The sequence below is a fragment of the Anomaloglossus baeobatrachus genome, chromosome 2 (genome assembly GCF_048569485.1).
Source record: "Anomaloglossus baeobatrachus isolate aAnoBae1 chromosome 2, aAnoBae1.hap1, whole genome shotgun sequence".
Lineage (NCBI taxonomy): Eukaryota > Metazoa > Chordata > Amphibia > Anura > Aromobatidae > Anomaloglossus > Anomaloglossus baeobatrachus.
Genome location: NC_134354.1, coordinates 680,481,055 through 680,494,552, shown reverse-complemented (window position 1 = coordinate 680,494,552; position 13,498 = coordinate 680,481,055). Strand labels below are relative to the sequence as shown.

At 46.9% G+C, this 13,498-nt stretch overlaps 1 protein-coding gene across 5 annotated transcripts in view; it reads left to right on the top strand.

The window, feature by feature from the left end:
- PDE1B (phosphodiesterase 1B) overlaps nt 1-13,498 on the top strand; it is a 556,943-nt gene that overhangs the window by 286,947 nt on the left and 256,498 nt on the right. The window contains exon 1 of one of the 5 annotated variants that reach the window (XM_075337167.1): nt 6,672-6,804. The exons of the other annotated variants lie outside the window; for them this stretch is intronic. The gene's annotated coding sequence lies outside the window, so the exon portion shown is untranslated. Of the gene's footprint in view, nt 1-6,671; nt 6,805-13,498 lie in introns of those variants that run through there. 5 annotated transcript variants of the gene reach the window in all.

The following is a 13,498-nucleotide window of genomic DNA, read 5'->3' as shown; positions in this document are numbered from 1 at the left end:
TGGCGCTTTCATAGAAGCGCCATCTTCTGGCGCTGTATCCAACTCTTCTAGCTGCCCTGGTGACGGGTGGCTAGCTAGGTAATAATGGAGTTAGGGCTAGCTGTATATTATCAGCTAGCCCTAAGCCCGAAATTCATGGTGTCACGCCAATATTAGACATGGCCACCATGATTTTCTAGTAAAGATAAAAAAAAAACACAACACAGAGAAAAATATTTTTATTAGAAATAAAACACAACACAATTAGTGACTCCATCTTTATTGAAATAAACCCCCCTCCGCAGTAATCCTGGGTCAGGGTCCCGCGCCGTCCAATCTGGATCCAATATCATCTGATCGGTTTGCTGGAAGGCAAAGCGATCAGATGATGTGTCAGGATCAAGTGCCTGAATCCCATCACACATCAGCTGATTGTATAAAAGCCGATTATACAATCAGCTGATGCATCAGTAGAAAAAAAAAAAAAAAAATACATACTCACTTATGTGCTGTGGTGATTACCGGCAGCTCCTGGAGCGATCGATTGGACAGGAGTCTGATCCTATACGATCGCTGCCGGAGCTGCCGGTAATCAGCTGATGAAGTCCCCTGACAGCAGGATCAGCTGATAGCCGGCCGGCGCGAAAAAGCCGGCGAGACTACGATCAGCTGATGCGTCAGGTGACTGCATCAGGTGATCCACCGCCAGGTCCTGCAAGCAAGGTCCTGCCCCGGGGAGACTGCACACAGCCAGAGCGGCGGTACCGGGAGGAGATGGGAGCGGGCTTTGCACCGGGACCCTGCGGACAGGTGAGTATATGACATTTTTTTTTTTCTACTGTTCACTTTGTTTTTCGCCGCTGCCTCCACCTCCCGCCCAGACATGGCGCCGCACGGAGCTGACATGCACAGGACGGGAGGTGAAGGCAGCGGTGACGGTACCGGGAGGATTCCTGCTTCTGTGTTTACCAACAGAAGGAATCCTCTTCCTGTACACGTCACTGTAGTACCCACCCCTTGCGTTTATAGCTGCGTTTTTAGTCATAGAAACGCGGCTATATGCGTTATTCATTGCGTTTTTAACATCTCATTGAATTCAATGAGTGAAAAACGCAGTGGAAAACGCAGAAATAATTGACATGCTGCGTTTTTTTGATCACCACAAAAACGCAGCTAAAAAAAAACGCTGTGTGAGGACAGCACTTCTGAAAACCCATTGACATTGCTGGGGAAGCAATGTCACTGCGTTTTCAGCACAAAAACGCGGTAAAAAACGCCGCTAAAAACGCGGCAAAAACGCCTAGTGCGCACAAGGCCTTAAAGTATAACTTCACTTTCAGAAAACATTTGATATAGAGATATGTCAGAAGTTTTGATCAATGAGGATCTGGGGCATGAAACTCCCACAGATGACTGAAATAAGGGAGCAGGCTCTTCTATATGAATGCTGAGACAGATTTGTAGACTTATCAAGTCCTTCTCTAGTCTCAGAGGAGAGCAGCACTCTATTGACTGCTTCCATTCCACTTTAGTGACTGTCAGGAGTCTCAGTATCTGGGCCCCTATCAATCAAAGCTTCTGATATGATTTTCATGACTCTTCAAATGTTTTCTGAAGTGTGGCTATTCCCAGCTCCAAAATGTAGTAGGGGTAATAATTATAATATTGGCAAATGCCTCCATCTAGAAATGTAGTAAAGTTCTCTTGATTAGCTGTATCACTTACCTCATGTGCACGCACTGCAGCATAGGTATACATGGTTATTACCATGAGCAACTAACTATCACTATATGAGTAGATATAACCATAGATATGTGGCGCCCTGGACAAGCCAGGTGGTCACAGGTACTACACAAACACACCCCACACCCCGGTTAGGCACACCGAAGTCAAACACAAAATCTTTTTGCCTTCCTCCAGGGGCTCATGTCCACACCAGGGGGTGGGCCAGGCGGTTGGTCCCGCCCACCGAGGAGTTTACAGTCCTGGAGGCGGGAAAAGCAGAGCAGTTAAAGATGAGTTAGAGAGCAGTTAGGGAAGTGAAGTGGTAGAGGAGCAGACTGACAGCGTCCGGGTGTGTGGCCCGGACGGAACAGCAAGGTTGGCAGATGGTGGTGACCGTCTGCAGGAGAGGCTAATTGGAACAAACTGTATGGACCGTGGACGGGCGGTGGCCCGGCGGTACCAGATCGGAGAGTAAAGAGAAGCCAGCACCATCCGGCAGGGCTTACGGAGCCCGACCAGGCTAGGAGTCGCCGTAAAACTGGTCAAATCCGTTAGCGAAGGGAACCTCCGGGGTTTCCCAGCAGTCAAGACCCGATTGAAGGCAACCGCTCAAACCGTAAAGGGAAACACAGTCACCGCCAAGGCTACAGTTCCCAGGGCCAGAGCCTGTGGGCAAAAGGGGCTCCTTCAGCACCCATCCAAGCTGTTGAGCGGGTTACCGGTGGGAACCCATTGGAACTGCAAACACAACACAGGTGCAGGGAAAGGCAGTCACCATCAACCTGCCGGGAGGAGAAACACTGCAGCCGTCTGTGGGACCCGTCCATCCAGCCGTTTGTTTTACCGGAGACTTTGCATTCGTCATTGGCTGAGTGAGTACCACCGTGCCGTGCAGCACAGCGCTGCCCCCGCGACCCTGCACCTCACCAGGCCCCGTAACCCGCCTGTCCTACATCCATACCCCTCACCGGGCCCCGGGACAACCAACCCCCTACCCACGGAGGGGAAGAACCAACATCCAAGCTGCTCCCTGTCATCGCTCCCGGGATCCCCGTCCAGAGCAGCGGTGGTGTCACAACCTCACCACAACCGTGGGTGGCATCACGGACAATATCCCTAAACCCAAACCACCCCCTTTCACTCACGGGTGAGGAACGCCGCTCGAGTCCCCGGGATCCGGCCCACCGCTCGAGCCACCACCGAGCAGCAGCAGCAGCCAGACCCGAGCAGTGGGTGAGCGCAGCGTCCCCTCCTCCACCCGCGACAACTTGGCGTCACGAACAGTATCTTACCGCCCTGCCATCTGGTGGAGTTGCGCCTTGTGACCGACGGAGGTGTCCGGCCAAAAGTTTTGAGAAGCTGCCATTTTGGGCGCGAAAAGTCCCCGCTCGAGCGTCTTCCCAAGTAGTGGAGGCGCGAAAATCGAAACCCCGCCCCTGTAGAGGAGGAGCCGGAAAAAGACTAAGGGAGACGGATGGCGTCTGGCCGCATGTAGCCCGCGGCTATAAAAGCAGGGACGCCAGGACCCTGCGGCCATCTTTTTGTTGGTTTGCGCTGGATGCGAAGCTGAGGGGCAGTCAAGAGGCCCAAGTATCTGCCAATCCCCCTCCCCCGGCCGACACCATGGATCCGGAGTAAGTCGGCGGTCCCCCGCTGCAAGTTGTCCCCGTTGGGACCACCAGTACCGTAGAAAGCTTTTGAATGATAAGTGAAAATGATCAACCGAAGTTTACCTGATTTACAACTTTGATTGAACCGGTCGTTGCCGGCAACTGTTATCCCCGTGGGGACTGTCCTTAATCCTTGCGTAAGGAACTGCTTACGGATAAGCCCGAGAACTTGCAGGGCAACCACGAACTTGTGGAATGTAAATAAGAATGTTTTTGGGCTTGATACCATTACCGCCTCCGGAGAGGCTGATTTGGAGGATGGGCCTGGAGGAAAGTGATGGCCCAGGCCCGTCACTACCGTGACCGGTGGTGATCCTCCTGGGGTTCAGGGGTTCCCCATGGACGTGGGTCCCCTGAAAGAGACAGAACCCACTCGGGCAACTTGGTGCTGGACTGGGGTCAAGGGGTGCTGCCCAGTTGCTTAGGGGCAGCATCAGGGCCAGGTTGCTTGGGTGAGAGAAGAGCAGAAGCCGTAACTGTTATTTATTAAAAATGTTGGTAACGTTTAAGAAATGTGCCTCCCGATGTGGGAAGATTGAAAAATGCTTTTTTCATGTTTTATATGTTTTACCGTTTTTTTACTCTGTTGCAGTTAAAATAAAACCGGTGATGGACGGACAGCCCGCGGACGGTCTGCATTTTACTAAGGGGGAATGTGGTGGCCTGGACAAGCCAGGTCATCACAGGTACTACACCAACACACCCCACACCCCAGTTAGGCACACCGAAGTCAAACACAAAATCCTTGTTGCCTTCCTCCAGGGGCTGATGTCCACACCAGGGGGTGGGCCAGGCGGTTGGTCCCGCCCACCGAGGAGTTCACAGTCCTGGAGGTGGGAAAAGTAGAGCAGTTAGAGATGAGTTAAAGAGCAGTTAGGGAAGTGAAGTGGTAGAAGAGCAGACTGACAGCGTCCGGGTGTGTGTCCCGGACGGAACAGCAAGGTTGGCAGACGGTGGTGACCGTCTGCAGGAGAGGCTAATTGGAACAAACCGTATGGACCGTGGACAGGCGGTGGCCCGGCGGTACCGGTTCGGAGAGTAAAGAGAAGCCAGCACCATCCGGAAGGGCTTACGGACCCCGACCAGGCTAGGAGTCGCCGTAAAACTGGTCAAATCCGTTAGCGAAGGGAACCTCCGGGGTTTCCCAGCAGTCAAGACCCGATTGAAGGCAACCGCTCAAACCGTAAAGGGAAACACAGTCACTGCCAAGGCTACAGTTCCCAGGGCCAGAGCCTGCGGGCAAAAGGGGCTCCTTCAGCACCCATCAAGCTGGGGAGCGGGTTACCGGTGGGAACCCATTGGAACCGCAAACACAACACAGGTGCAGGGAAAGGCAGTCACCATCAACCTGCCGGGAGGAGAAACACCGCAGCCGTCTGTGGGACCCGTCCATCCAGCCGTTTGTTTTACCGGAGACTTTGCATTCGTCATTGACTGAGTGAGTACCACCGTGCCATGCGGCACAGCGCTGCCCCCACGACCCTGCACCTCACCAGGCCCCGTAACCCGCCTGTCCTACATCCATACCCCTCACCGGGCCCCGGGACAACCAACCCCCTACCCACGGAGGGGAAGAACCAACATCCAAGCTGCTCCCTGTCATCGCTCCCGGGATCCCCGTCCAGAGCAGCGGTGGTGTCACAACCTCACCACAACCGTGGGTGGCATCACGGACAATATCCCTAAACCCAAACCACCCCCTTTCACTCACGGGCGAGGAACGCCGCTCGAGTCCCCGGGATCCGGCCCACCGCTCGAGCCACCACCGAGCAGCAGCCGGACCCGAGCAGTGGGTGAGCGCAACGTCCCCTCCTCCGCCCGCAACAACTACATAAGCTGTAATACCCTGCACATAAGGTAAGAGACATAGCTAATCAGGAGAACTATACTATATTTCTAGTAGAAGTCAAGCTAGCTAGCTGTCAGTTATGCAGTGGAAGGTGAGGCAGGAATGCAATCAGGGAAACAGAGGATTAGGAAGTGTCTTGATGCTCCCAAAGCACGTAAAGGGAACCTGTCAGGTCCAATATGCACCCAGAACCACAAGCAGTTCTGGGTGCATATTTCTAATCCCTGCCTAACCGTCCCAGCATTTACTAGTATACATAAAGAGATCTTTAGAAAAGTATTTCTAAACATCCTTTATGATATGCTAATGAGCGCAGGCACTAGTTACAGGAGCGTTACTTCCCCCGACTAGTCTGCCCTCTTAGCATGATAGCATTCCCACAGGGGTGTGCTAACATACTATTCAATGCCCAGTGTCATCGGCGGTGACGCGCATACCTGTGTCCATTGTCACCACCTCAGACACTTGGTTTAGGCTCAGTGTGCATGGTCAGAAGTCCCGGCACTTCCGGTTATGCGCACTAGGCCTCTCTGAAGTCGGGATGCATATACCCAGCTTCATAGTGCGCATAACCGGAAGTTCCGGGACTTCTGATCATGCACATTGAGCCTGGACTCAGGCATTTGTGTCACCGCCGATGACACTGTGCATTGAATAGCATGTTAGCACGCCCATGTGAGCGTGCTAAAATGTTAAGAGGGTGGACTAGTTGGGGGAAGTAATGACCTTGCGACTAGTCCCTGAGCTCATTAGCATATTATAAAGGATCTTTAGAAATACATAAAAATCTCTTTATCTATGCTAGTGTATACAGGGATGGTTAGGCAGGGATTAGCAATATGCACCCAGAACTGCTCGTGGTTGTGGGTGCAAAATTGGATTTGACAGTTTCGCTTTAAGTATCATTTGTCTATGGATTAAAATAGCGATTTTAGAGTCAGAGAGCAAAAGATCTTTCAGGGTGCAGCATGATCATATATAAACTATTTGGGGGGTGAGTGGGGTGGATCGAGTCCACAGATTCCCTTTAAGCACAATGCCATTTATACCAATGACAGGCTGATCGTCTCACATGTATCTATGTCAGACAATAAGATCTGTTTGATAGGACCACACTAGCAGTTTTATTGATTTATCTGTACCTGGCTTTAGTGTTCACATGTGGTGCCAGTCTCTCCTCTGTGTAAGCCTCCAGTTCTTCAGTATTTTGGAATGTACTGTACAACAATGTTTCTAAAACAATTTATAGTGAATAATTTCCTTCTTCGAGCCTCGGAAACAAAGAAAAACTTTCTCAGAAGTTATTTCCAGAGTTTATATTTCCCCCGCCTATTCTCCTCCCACCCCAGCCAAACAGCTGTCTAACTTCTGTAGCCTCTTATACCCCTTCTATCCCTGATGTGCAACATGCCTAGCTAGCTCAAACCATCGAGAAATGTTGCCCAGCAGTTTTCTACAGACCGAAGACTGTAAATTATCTGAACAGTTAGAGTCTTGTCTACAAGGAAAGGAGAATATCCAAGGCTCTGAGAATAATTTTATCCATGTCCGACGCAAGCATCTGCAAATCCCCGTCTGCAGGTAGGAGAAATGTCAGTCGCTGAGTATAGTAGATGTCTAGCGCCTCATTGTTAGTAAGTAAACCCTCACTTGTAGAGCGTAGTTTACTTTTTTCTTACTCCTTCCGCCTCTTGATTATTTTACATCTATTTGATCTGTACTCTCTACTTAAACTATGTACTGAGTACACAAAAAGGCAGCCCACCATCATTAATTTCTAACTTTCTGTCATGGGACCTTAGGACGGAGTCGTGAATGAGTTACTAAGACTTGGGTCTTTCTTCCAATATCGGCCCTATTTTTAGTTTGTTTTCCTCAGTGTATTCTCCATAAAGTATTCCGCCTGAAGGAGAGTGTACATTCTTTAGTAGTCTTGTTTCCTTCTTTGGCTGGTGTATAAATATGAACATTTTGTGTATAAGTGCTGTCCTCCCCCAAAGGCAACATGTCTCACGTCATGCCGCAGGAAGTGTTAGGAGCCTCTGCATGCCTAGTAAATACACTCAGCATGCTTGGCACTGACACTTGTTTATCTCTCTGGATGCTGCTCGCACATGTAACGTGCAGAATAACTCTCAGTGCCTTGGGACCGCTTCCTTTTGTAGGAAAATCTTTATCATCATCATCATCATCATCATTATGGAGGCTTAAATGAAAACATGTGTAATAATGTGCAGCTGATGTGAGGTTCCACTTACGTACTCAATATCATATCATTTTTCTTTCTTTCTTATATATTTTTTTATTGTATATTTTGTATATAGTTTTTTCTTATCTAGCACTAACCTTTTACCCAGCACTGGCCAACAGCCCTTGCCTACTCCACACCTACTGTTTCATATCTCCCCAATGCCAGCTTCTACGACTATGTCATGTACAGATAAAAATAAGAGAAAATGCTATTGCAGATATCAGAACTTGTTGTTAGATGGGTGCAGAGATCCAAAACTGACTGACCCGTTCAATTAGCACAAAAAAAAGGAGAGGAGGATCAGCACTTCCTTAACGTTGTGTGTTCAGTCTTTATTGGTGACAAAATTAACCATTAATAATGATGTCCATCCATTTAAAAGGTATCATGATACATTTTTAATGGATGAACATCGTTTTTAAAGATCATTTTTGTCACCGATAAAGATTGAACACACGATGTTAAGGAAGTGATCCTCCTCTCCTTTTTTTGTGCTAATTGAATGGGTCAATCAGTTTTGGATCTCTGCACCCATCTAACAACAAGTCCTGATATCTGCAATAGCATTTCTCTTATTTTTATCTGTACATGACATAGTCGTATAAGCTGGCATTGGGGAGATATGAAACAGTACGTGTGGAGTAGGCAAGGGCTGTTGGCTATTGGTTGAAGGACCATCACAGACGAGGAGAAGATAGGTAGAAAAAAGGTTAAATTAACCTAATATATTGGAGTATTTTCAGGTGATCTACACATACCAGGTGGTCCGGTATTAGCCCCTTATGATGTCTATCATAATTCAACGTAATATACTCAAATTGAGCAACAATTGAATGTTGACTTGGAATTTATCATAACTTTTCTCCAGATTTATATATATATATATACATATATATACAGTTAGGTCCAGAAATATTTGGACAGTGACACAAGTTTTGTTATTTTACCTGTTTACAAAAACATGTTCAGAAATACAATTATATATATAATATGGGCTGAAAGTGCACACTCCCAGCTGCAATATGAGAGTTTTCACATCCAAATCGGAGAAAGGGTTTAGGAATCATAGCTCTGTAATGCATAGCCTCCTCTTTTTAAAAGGGACCAAAAGTAATTGGACAAGGGACTCTAAGGGCTGCAATTAACTCTGAAGGCGTCTCCCTCATTAACCTGTAATCAATGAAGTAGTTAAAAGGTCTGGGGTTGATTACAGGTGTGTGGTTTTGCATTTGGAAGCTGTTGCTGTGACCAGACAACATGCGGTCTAAGGAACTCTCAATTGAGGTGAAGCAGAACATCCTGAGGCTGAAAAAAAAAGAAAAAATCCATCAGAGAGATAGCAGACATGCTTGGATTAGCAAAATCAACAGTCGGGTACATTCTGAGAAAAAAGGAATTGACTGGTGAGATTGGGAACTCAAAAAGGCCTGGGCGTCCACGGATAACAACAGTGGTGGATGATCGCCGCATACTTTCTTTGGTGAAGAAGAACCCGTTCACAACATCAACTGAAGTCCAGAACACTCTCAGTGAAGTAGGTGTATCTGTCTCTAAGTCAACAGTAAAGAGAAGACTCCATGAAAGTAAATACAAAGGGTTCACATCTAGATGCAAACCATTCATCAATTCCAAAAATAGACAGGCCAGAGTTAAATTTGCTGAAAAACACCTCATGAAGCCAGCTCAGTTCTGGAAAAGTATTCTATGGACAGATGAGACAAAGATCAACCTGTACCAGAATGATGGGAAGAAAAAAGTTTGGAGAAGAAAGGGAACGGCACATGATCCAAGGCACACCACATCCTCTGTAAAACATGGTAGAGGCAACGTGATGGCATGGGCATGCATGGCTTTCAATGGCACTGGGTCACTTGTGTTTATTGATGACATAACAGCAGACAAGAGTAGCCGGATGAATTCTGAAGTGTACCGGGATATACTTTCAGCCCAGATTCAGCCAAATGCCGCAAAGTTGATCGGACGGCGCTTCATAGTACAGATGGACAATGACCCCAAGCATACAGCCAAAGCTACCCAGGAGTTCATGAGTGCAAAAAAGTGGAACATTCTGCAATGGCCAAGTCAATCACCAGATCTTAACCCAATTGAGCATGCATTTCACTTGCTCAAATCCAGACTTAAGACTGAAAGACCCACAAACAAGCAAGACCTGAAGGCTGCGGCTGTAAAGGCCTGGCAAAGCATTAAGAAGGAGGAAACCCAGCGTTTGGTGATGTCCATGGGTTCCAGACTTAAGGCAGTGATTGCCTCCAAAGGATTCGCAACAAAATATTGAAAATAAAAATATTTTGTTTGGGTTTGGTTTATTTGTCCAATTACTTTTGACCTCCTAAAATGTGGAGTGTTTGTAAAGAAATGTGTACAATTCCTACAATTTCTATCAGATATTTTTGTTCAAACCTTCAAATTAAACGTTACAATCTGCACTTGAATTCTGTTGTAGAGGTTTAATTTCAAATCCAATGTGGTGGCATGCAGAGCCCAACTCGCGAAAATTGTGTCACTGTCCAAATATTTCTGGACCTAACTGTATATATATATCTAATTGTTTAGCTGTATTGATAGATACATAGATGAATAGTTCTCTCATATTTACCTGTTATTACACTTACCCCTTCATGAGCAACAATAATTCTATGATATCGCAAGGAAGCTATGGGTAAATCCAATTTCCAATGGCCTAGATAGTGTATGTAAACTTCTGATTTCAGCTGTATCTGTCTATCCATATATACTGTATATATATATATATATATATATATATATATATATATATATATATGAATTGATGGATGGATGTTTGGACGGAAAGATGGATGGATAGGTTGAGTGCCAGATATTTTATCTAGTGACTACAAAAGACAATGGATTAGATTAGATCTGTGAACAATCACTTCCAGTAAATGACATATTTTAAGTAACAGCTCATAATCTACACATACCAGGTGGTCCGGTATTAGCCCCTTATGATGTCTATCATAATTCAACGTAATATACTCAAATTGACCACCAATTGAATGTTGACTTGGAATTCATCATTTTTCTCCAGATTTATATATATATATATATATATATATGTATATATATATATATATATATATATATATATATAAATAATTGTTTAGCTGTATTGATAGATTCATAGATTATTAGTTCTCTGATATTTACCTGTTATCACACCTACCCCTTTATGAGCAGCAATAATTCAATGATATCGCAAGGAAGCTATGGGTAAATCCAATTTTCAATGGCCTAGATAGTGTATGTAAACTTCTGATTTCAGCTGTATCTATCTATCTATATATATACTGTGTGTGTGTGGATATATATATATATATGAATTGATGGATGGATGTTTGGACAGAAAGATGGATGGATAGGTTGAGTGCCAGATATTTTTTTATCTAGTGACTACAAAAGACAATGGATTAGATTAGATCTGTGAACAATCACTTCTAGTAAATGACATTTTAAGTAACAGCTCATAATTAATAAAATATTAGAACAAAATCACTTACAATCACAGCCAAATACTATAATGAAAAATCCCATAGCGTATAGCGGGGGATTGACATGATTACACAGGCCCTCTATTTATGTTGTTATGAAGTAGGGCTGGTAATCTGCCTAGTAACGCGGGAGAGTGGTTGGTAACCTATCAGCTCTCTGCGCGCCTATTTATGAAATGGTTATTGGTGTGGAGGTCAGCTGTGTGGCTATAAAAGGTCAGTTTGTCCATAGAACAAAGAGAGACAGGGCAGCACTCACCGATAAACTGGGACTATTTTATTTTTCAATGCTGACAGGTGAAACAGACATGAGGGAATGCAGGGAGGGGAGCACGAGGACGACGGTACCGTTTCGCACCACTAGGGGTGCTTTCACGGGTCCATACAGCTGTATGGACCCGTGAAAGCACCCCTAGTGGTGCGAAACGGTACCGTCGTCCTCGTGCTCCCCTCCCTGCATTCCCTCATGTCTGTTTCACCTGTCAGCATTGAAAAATAAAATAGTCCCAGTTTATCAGTGAGTGCTGCCCTGTCTCTCTTTGTTCTATGGATATACTTGTTTAAATTGGGCAATAGCACCTCGATAAGGGACCTTGTTGGGTCCATCAAGATGAGAAAAAATGTTTTTCTGTGACATCTGAAATTTAATGGATATAATCAAGGAAACTTCACACTGAACTGTGTCTGGGACAGAAAACACTACCTCCAGGTTAGGTAAGCAGTGCGGTGCACAATCTTTTCTTATTTTTCAAAGGTCAGTTTGTCAGCTGTGTGGTCAGTCACAGCTGACGAACGGAGAAGATTTGTCATGGGCAGCCTTCTGCAGCAGTTGATCCAGCGGGCCGGCAAAGAGGACGGGATCCAGTGGATGAGATCCTGCTTGGGTGGCAGGGTCTCTGAAGAATCAGGCAGCGGCGAGCCAGGCGACGTCGCATCAACTTCTATCCGGGCTCCGGTCGGCGCAGTGGATGAAGATTCGGTGGCGATTTGGAGCACAACGAAAAGGAGGGAAGTGTACTCACCGCCGGCGGAAAGGAGATCTGGGCGAGCGGCAGCTGGAGCGAGAAGTTCGGGCAGCCGGAGGAAGACGTCCGCGCCATCGCAGAGACAAGCCGGGAGTGAGCGGAGAAGCGGCCGTGGGAGATCATCGCGGGCGGCGCCGACATCGCGAGATCTCGCGACATCAGAGCGGGAGTTTCAGCGGTTGCGTCATCAGGATGCGCCTGCCTTCTCGGATGTCGGGCGCCCGGCTTCCGTTCTCCTGGAGGGTGCGAGGACAGTCGGGATGCTGTCGAGCGAGGACTTCCCCACAGGCGGTAGCATGCCTCCGCTGCTGCAAAAGAGCTCCGATGCAGCGGTGGCGCTACAGGCCTGGTCCTCTGAAGAATCCGGGAGCGAGAGCGGCCGGCTTCCAGAGCCTGCCGCCACAGTCGGCGCGATCAACAATCAGCTTCCAGTGGAGAAGAACAACAGGAGAGCTGATCGCCGCATCGGGACTGGTGAGGACATTTATCCCCCTTTGCCTAGTTTAATGGTAGATAACAGGGATAGTGTGAGGGAGTTTATTTATAATGTATGTGCAGAGTTTATGTAGTCAGGTGCCAGGGTAACTGCCCCTCAGCTATCTGGGCAGATGGAATTAGGTGACAATAGCTTTAAAGGTATTCCTCAATCCTGTTTTAAAGAGGCTTTGACTTGTCAGGCTTCTCCTTTGGGGTTCCATTTAAGTGGAGCTGTAAAGGAGAAGATATGGAGAAGGGAGTATGTGGATATTTTTTCCTTGCTCCCTTCTGGTAGGGATTCCCAACGGGTTGCAGGGCCTGAAGCTAAAGGTGATGTTGATGGTGATAAGAGAAGGATTTTCAAATCCTTTCACAATTGGCTTCAGGCCTTTGCAATCTATGCTGCGGTTTTAGGCGAGAAATTCCCGGGTGATTGCAGTGGGCTATTCCAGCACATCGATTCGATTCTGGAGGCCTATCGCAATTTCGGTGGGATGGCTTGGCTCTCCTATGATGAGTCCTTTCGCCAAAAGATGGCGGTACACCAGAGGATGAAGTGGGGTGAAAAAGACGTAGGGTTATGGTTGAACCTTATGTTACCACAGAGGAATTATGTAGCAAAACAGGCGCCTAACCAGCAGCTAAAAAAAGGAGTCTGTTTTGCGTTCAACGAATCTGAATGTAAGTGGATGCAGAATTGTAGGTTCAGGCACGAGTGCTCGTCCTGTGGTGGTTTGCATCCTCTTATAAAATGCTTTAAGCGAAAGGTGGTGGCTGGGCAGCAGTCTGGTGGTCATCGGGAGCTTTTTCTTAAAGGCACGGACGCCAGTGAGTTTGGCAAAAATGCTCCCATGGCTAAGGCAATACCCAGACAGGGTGAGAGCCACCATATTAATTACAGGGGTGGTTCACCCATTTTTTTTTTTCCCCCAATGATTGTCACTTACCATTGTATGCATCTTCTCCATTGGCTTGTATTTCCAGTTCTGGCA